Consider the following 7,668-nt stretch of genomic DNA (forward strand, 5'->3'; position numbering starts at 1 on the left):
AACCAGTGTGATCACTGCCCCTCTTCAGTTCCTTCACCCCTCTACTTACAACTACCCACCCCCTGCTGGAGCTGATTGATAGATCTACCAACACAAATAGACAAAACCTATTGGATCCTATTAGAAGCAGATTTGGTGACTAGATACAATATGGTTCTAAGCTCTACTCCTTAGTAAATTTAATGGTGCTCTTTCTCTCACTAGAGAATATTTTTATAATCTTGGGATGGGGAACTAGGGTAGTGTTCTAAGTGTAATATTAAGGTGAAAAATTACAAAGAAAAGATGGACAAATTTCTCTCCATGAAAATTTAAATCTGTGCAGAAAAAAAGAAACCATAAAAAAATTTAAGTGATTAAAAACAACAATAGCAACAAAGGGTCAACATCTTTCATACAAAGTGGACTCTTAAAATTAAAAAAAAAAAAATTGGGCAAAATCCATGAATAGGTAATTCACCAAAAAAGAAATACAAATAACCAACAGACATATGGAAAGATGCACAGTTTCTATAAAAGTCACAGAAACAAGAATTTAAAAAAGAATGAGATACCTGTTTTGCCTCTTAAATGAGGAAAATGGGAAAAGCTGATTATCTCTAGCATGAATAAAGAATTTAGGACATCACACACTACTTTTTGCAAGACATATTTTTACAGGAATTTTGAAGAACAGACAACATGCACCAAAATGCAAAGTGTGCATTCTCCCTAATCTATCAATTTCACTTAGGACTTTATTCTAAGGAAATAATACCATTATACAGAGGTACATTTAAAAAATGTTAAATATGGCATTTTTTATTATTAAAAAGTTGTAAGGAATCTGCACTTAAGTGGGATGTTAAGTCAATACTTCCATGTATCGGATGGGAAGATACCCATATCTTCTGTGGAAAAAATAACAGAAAAATAGATATAATATGATTCTATTGATGATACACCAAATTTAAGATGCACTTTTTGTCACATTTCTAAACTTAAAATGCATCTTACAATTCATCTTACATTCAATGAAATTTTGTCTTTATTTGTGAATTTAATAATCTGGAAGTCTTTTTTTTTTTTTAAAGATTGTATTTATTTGAGAGAGAGAGAACATGTGCATGAGAGGAGGGTATAGGGAGAGGGAGAAGCAGACTCCCCACTGAGCAGGAAACCCCAGTTAGGGCTCAATCCCAGGACCTAGAGATCATGACCTGAGCCAAAGGCAAACACTTAACTGAGCAACCCAGGCACCCCAATAATCTGAAAGTCTTTATTCCAAACTAATATTTGTGGTTACCTGTGGAGAATGTCCTACTAGAGAGTTTTATTTTCTACTCTGGTATTGATCCCATTTTTTAAATAATCAGCTATATTTTAGAATTTATTATATAAAAACAATAAAATTATTCCCATTTGGCTGTTCTAAAATGTTTTTGAACTCCAGGAAGAAAATTATTTAGAATAGCTCATCAGTATCCCAATAACCATTCTTTTATTTTTTGGAAAAAGTTATTTTGATCCATAACAGATAAAAAAAAATAGTATGTGGGGTTTTTTGTTGTTGTTGTTCTCTTTAAGGTACTTGATCAACCTTATGTGTGCACATTCTTATGAACTTCAATGACATGAATTCCTAATTTGACTAAAAAGTAGACTTTGTCATATTTTCTGCTTATACAAAAAAATACTCTACAAAAAGAATAGCTCCTTTTTAAAACGATTACATACTAACAGTTTAAAAATACTACAGACTATACAGCATTTTAAGGAAATACACTTCCATTAAGTATTTAGAAATTAAATACATCATATTAAAGGGTTCAAACTGAGTAGCATGTTACCTCTCTTAGAGGACAACCCTCTGTAAAAAGGAAGGACAACCCTCTGTAAAAAGGAAGATGGGAGTATAACCTAGAGTTTAAAATACAATCTTTTATAAAACCATAAAAAAATGGCAGATTATCTTTCAATATAGAAGGGTGAAATACTGAAATAAATGTCAGAAATTAAAGAAAAAAAATATATATATATATTTGACTACAGAAAAATTGAAATTTTCTGTACAGCATAAAATACCATAAAATTTTAAAATAAAAAATCAAGAAAAAATTGCAACATAGGTAACAAAGTTCTTACTATACAAAGAGCTCTTACAAATAATAAACAATATAAGCACACCAATAGAAAATAAGGCTGGAAACTCACAAAAGAAGAGATAAGTATGACTAATATATATGAGAAAATATGTTCTTTTTTGCCTATCCAATTGGAAAATACTTCTAAAAGATTAATGACATCTAATAACCTAATTTTGGTGATAATATGAGAACACTGACATTCTAATTCAGTATTTATAGTAGTATATATTGGTACACATTTTCTGTAGCACAATTTGGAAATAGTGTTCTTCCAATATATATTATATTAATACTTTTATACCCAGCACTGTTGCAGATGCTGAGAACATGGTAAAGAATAAGACAAGAGTGGAGATAGGAAATAACTGAACAAATAAAATGAACAAATAATGTGTTTAAAATGCACCTACCCATTGAACTGACAATTTCACTTCACAAGTGCACAAATATCTGTTCAAATATGTTATTTGCAGAATTGTAATAGCAAAAAATTGGAAATACATAAATGTTCATTATTATGGTATTGTTTAAGTAAATTATGATGTATCCATGTACTGCAATATTATGCAACCCTTAATAATGACATTAATGATAAATTATATAATGCAAATGCAAGATCAATCCATTTAAAATGCATATATGTTCCCCTAAAAGAAAATCGTTTATAAGGGTTTTCTCTGGTTTTATGCATTCCTCTATTACCTAAATTTCTTATGATGAGCATACATTTTATAGGAAAAAAGCCACAGATATTAATGTTTTCAAAAATACATATGTAATCTTTAAGGAGTCCAAAAACCATATACCAGCAGTATATTTGAAACTGCCAGCATTATGATATATCTTGGTCATATTTTCTTCAGATTATAACTTTCTATAAGATTGTTATCTACATATTGTTCTCTATTAAATTTTTCATTAATTCTTTTTGTTTAAACTTCCTTTAAGAACATTTTTTTGTATTGGGGTGCCGGGTGGCTCAGTTGGTTAAGTGTCTAACTTCCACTCAGGTCATGATCTCAGGGTCTTGGAATCAGGCCTCTGGCTCAGTGCAAAGTCTGTTTCTCCCTCCCTGTCCCCCTCCCCCAGCTTTCTCTCTACAATAAATAAATAAAATATTTTTTAAAAACAGAATATTTTATTTTATTTTTTAAAATATTTTATTTATTTATTTGACACAAAGAAAGAGATCACAAGTAGGCAGAAAGGCAGGCAAAGAGAGTGGGGAAGCAGGCTCCCCGCTGAGCAGAGAGCCCGATGTGGAGCTCCATCCCAGGATCCTGAGATCATGACCCGAGCGGAAGGCAGAGACTTAAACCCACTGAGCCACCCAGGCGCCCCTTAAAACAGAATAGTTTTTTGTATCAACATAAATTTTATCTCTAAACGATTTTTGTGTAGAATTAAAATATATAAACACTTAATTGCTCAGCATAATACCAAACAGTTTAATCCACAGGTTCTGTTGCTTTGGAACAGATGATGGTGAAAATGAGTGGTTCTGAAGAATTCAGAAAAACCAGAGGTATCAAAAAAAAAGAATTACAAAAAAAGCTCTGGAAAAAAAGTGTAACTTGTAGCACATGATGGTGTTGAAAATGGATGAGTATATTTATATGTAAATTATATGTCTGCGTATACACATACAAGTATCCTACAGATGCATGCTTGAGAGTTCATGTTTCTCACCGTGAGTACTTGCGTGTAGGTAATCAAACCTGTTATACATATGCTTTATTTGCACCCACGAGGAGTGCTACATTTACCCTCACCTTATCTTCAGGAAACCAGCACCTAAACCATCTACAAAGGTTTACAGTGTCTGGCAGACTCCACTCTGGCACCTGCTTTGGAGATGGGTCATTTTGGACAAAGGTGCAGAGTAGAAGGGCTAGGCAGGCCCGCGTCCAAGAAGTGAGCCTACGAAGGCGCTTGAGGCACTTCAGCACCAAGGACACGGGCAACCCCAATCAAAATCATTTAAGGCAGAATTGCCCTCGGAAACTGCCTCTCCAAAGCCGCCCCCAGCCCTCTCCACCCAGGGCTATCTCGGGACCCTCAGTCGTTACTCGGTCGCAATATTTTCATTTCGCTCTTCGCCAAGCCCGGCGCAATCACGGACGAAGATGCCGGGCCCCATTCGCCCCAACACGAGTCTCCTCCAGCTGGCCTGCGCGACCCTTCCATCCCCCTCCTCTTCCCGAAAGAGGCCAACGGGGCGCACACAATACAGAAACTCTTCAGCGCCCAGAGACTCAGGAAGGGCTCGTGTTTCCCTCCCCAGACCTGGGGAAGCTGAGTGGACCTCCCCTGCGCCTCTAGCCAGCACACCTGGCAATAACCGGCCCTTCCGCCACTACTCCTTGCCCCGGGCTTTCGTCGGAGAAGAATTTCTACAAACCATTTATTCTCCATGAAAATCTCAACCCATATAGACTGGCGTACAAGAGTCATAGACATAAGAAAGAAAAGTACTAATTATTGGCCATGTTTCTAAAACCATCCAGCAATTTTTAAAGTTTGGATTTGAAACCGTTTTCTTGACGCTGCAGGGACTCACCCTTGTTTGGGTGGGTTCCTGGGCTAGAGGAAAGCAACAACCCTAGCTTTTATTATGGAAGCTGAGGAAGGGCCTATAGGTGCTCGAGTGACAGAAAACGGGGGCGCAGGGGCCCTCGTTGATGCTAACCCTCCTGACCCACTGTCCCGGTTCTCCAGGAAAGCAGTACAGGGAACTGCGGGGACCGCGGCGCTTCTGACGTCCAACATAAACCCCCTACAAAGGTTTTTGAAGGGGGCGGGTGCTTCGCCTCGGGCCCCGCCCAAACCCAAAGAGGGGCTCTGCCCCTTAGGAGCCACGGCTAAAAGTGGGTGTGTGGGGATCGGGGTCGGCTCTCACCCCTTTCGGGTGGGGCGGCCCGGCAGGCAGCGTCAAGGTGCAGGTCAGCCGCTGCCGCCTGACTCCGGGGCCCAGTTACCTGTGTGTCACGGCGAGGAAGGTGCGCGCAGCGCTCGGCGGCCAGGAATGCCCAATACCGCGCGGCTAGTCCAACCTGTACGCGAATTGTGGCCACTGTGCGCTTTGCCAGGAAAAACGCGGTCAGGGCTGCTGAGGCAGCCAGGCGGGGCGTGGAGGGGGCGCCGCGGGTGCGGACACTGCGCCTGCGCTCTCTGCTGCCCGCCCCCCAACGCTGCCCCGGCCAGCGTCGAAGACCGCCAGGGACGCCCAAGATTTGTGCCTGAGCTGAACGACCTCCCCCTACCCGCGCGATGGGAGGGTCTAAGGTTCCAGAGAACTGCCCGCCCGGACCTCTTTAGCCTACGCCCTCGGAGACAGCAGGATTGAGCCAATCGATTGTCAGCCAGGGTGACGTGGTCTTCTGGAAGGGGGCAGGGAGGCAGCTTTAGTCCATTTCAAGCAGTCTGTTTGTGTTTAGAAGTGGCAAGTCGATGCTTAGATATTTAAAAATATGTCTAGCATCCCTAAATCGTGGTTGGGGAAGGGCTTTGGGCATCCCCAAGTCCACCTGACGTTTTATCGATGCATCTCTGACGGAAGGGTCTTAACATTGCAGAGCTGGTTCCTGGGTTTGGGTTTATATACCCCAAACCCCTGAGGAGTGAATATAGTCTCTTGGAAACAGACCTGGTCATAAAAGCAATGGTCTAGATGCGTCAAGAGGACAAGCAGGAAGGCTGTTACTTCCCTAGGCCAGGCGAGAAAGAGAGGCCTGAACTAAGGTGCTAGCTGTGGGAAAAGTTGAAATGTGACTGCTCGTTTTTCTTCTGTCTCTCTAGATCCACTCACCACCTTGCTCTGTGACTCAGGGCTGACCTTTATGGTCTACATCAGTTGTTCTATGACTTTGATTTGGTCTTGGCCAATGGGAGGCATTTTTGCAGGACATCGCAAGACAAGATAGCATTCAGGACTTTCCCGTATGCCCACCAAAGACTCTGTTAGCAGTGTCTGTATTCTTTATCTGGAAACCATTACTCCAATCCTACAGTCCTCTCCTACAGTTCTCTCTGGTTCTGTCCCACTCACACTACCTTTGCCCCTTCAGGAATGGGGCTGGTAATGGCTCACAGAAGTTTCCTTTAACCCTTCCCACACCTTTTAAAAAGTACCTTCCTTAAATTCTCCTCACCCACCTCCTGGGTGTGCCATGGCATCTTTTCCCTATTATCTTTTTCCTACCATTCCAGGACACTATAATAGATTTTACTACAATGTGATTGGGAAAACTCATGAGAAAAGAAAACAAAAAATGTAAAAGAAAAATGAAGCCTTTAAAAGGTGAGATGTCTCCCAAAGTCATCTTGACAGTTCCCTGGGCTCTAGGAAGCCATCATATGAGGTGGTCTCCCCGATGGGTCCCCCAGTGTGAGGGCACCAAAAACAGTTTGAATAGACTCAAGAAGGGAATTCAGACCACTCATAACCAATGTGTTCACAAAGGAGCTGGAGATCATCGGAGTGTCCAGCATAATAGAACTTTTGGATGCCTCTTGGTGTAAAGAGACAATCTAGATCTTTATGGAGCAAGAGCTGGTGCTTTCCCAACTGCAGCTGGGCTGCTTTTGAATGAGTCAATATTCTTAGGACATTTAAAAGAGTCCTGGGCACAGTGTCTGAAAAATGTGTTTATGAAGGAGTTGCTGAGTGAAGCAGTTGTCGATGAGAGTCTCTGGCTGTTTCTGTAGAAAACCCAAAGACTGTTCCCAAAGCAGGGGAATATAAATGGCAATAGAGTAATAGTCATGACATTGCCCCCAGCCCTCCATATCAACGTGGATCTGACCATTTCTCTGGCTTGTAAAAACAATTAAATTGCTTTAACTAGATTCTTTCCCCACTCCCCCTTCAAAAAACACACAGACAAAACAAAACAAGGCACTATTGTAGCAAAACTTACCCAAAGGGAACCCCAGGAGTAGCTGTTTGCAAATAGAATTAACATCCAAGCAAACACACTATTTGTACTGAATACAAATGATACCAGAACAGAAAATTTAACATGTATTTTCAGTCTTTCACCTTTTTGAAGAGAAAGGCTCCTTTGTTGTTCAGAAAGCACCCTGGGCATTAATGGCACTGATCTAGATAAGGAAAAGAGATACAGAAGCAAAGGGGCCTCAGAAGGCCAGACCTATCTACAAAACTCAGCTATATTTTATGTTTCTCTTGGAAGGAGGGGTAGGGGGAAGAAGGCAGAAAAGTTTTGAGTCTGGAAGTGAGAAAAACAAAGATGTAGAATGAGCCAAGTTTAGGAGAGAAGATATCTTAGAGATTTGAGAGAGTAAGAGAGTTAGCATAGCTGCCATTCTGAATGAACTGAGAGATACTAAGAAACAGGAGAAAGGATTTTTAGATGTTTTGTTTTATGTAATAAATGGAATTCTTTTGTGCATTGAGGGATTTTTCTTGCAAGTGTCAAAACTCTAACTCAAACTGACTTAAGAAAAGGAATATTTGTAGCTTAATAATTGAAAAATCCATATCTGAATAGATAGCTTCAAGTATGGCTGGATCCAGAGT

General features: G+C 40.3%; 1 protein-coding gene across 1 annotated transcript in view; it reads right to left on the reverse strand.

The window, feature by feature from the left end:
- SLC35G2 (solute carrier family 35 member G2) overlaps positions 1-5,179 on the reverse strand; it is a 43,121-nt gene extending 37,942 nt beyond the window's left edge. The window contains exon 1 of the mRNA XM_080821317.1: positions 5,105-5,179. The gene's annotated coding sequence lies outside the window, so the exon portion shown is untranslated. The remainder of the gene's footprint in view (positions 1-5,104) is intronic.
- Between the last annotated feature and the right edge of the window lie 2,489 nt (positions 5,180-7,668).

This window comes from Martes martes (assembly GCF_963455335.1).
Source record: "Martes martes genome assembly, chromosome: 1".
NCBI lineage: Eukaryota > Metazoa > Chordata > Mammalia > Carnivora > Mustelidae > Martes > Martes martes.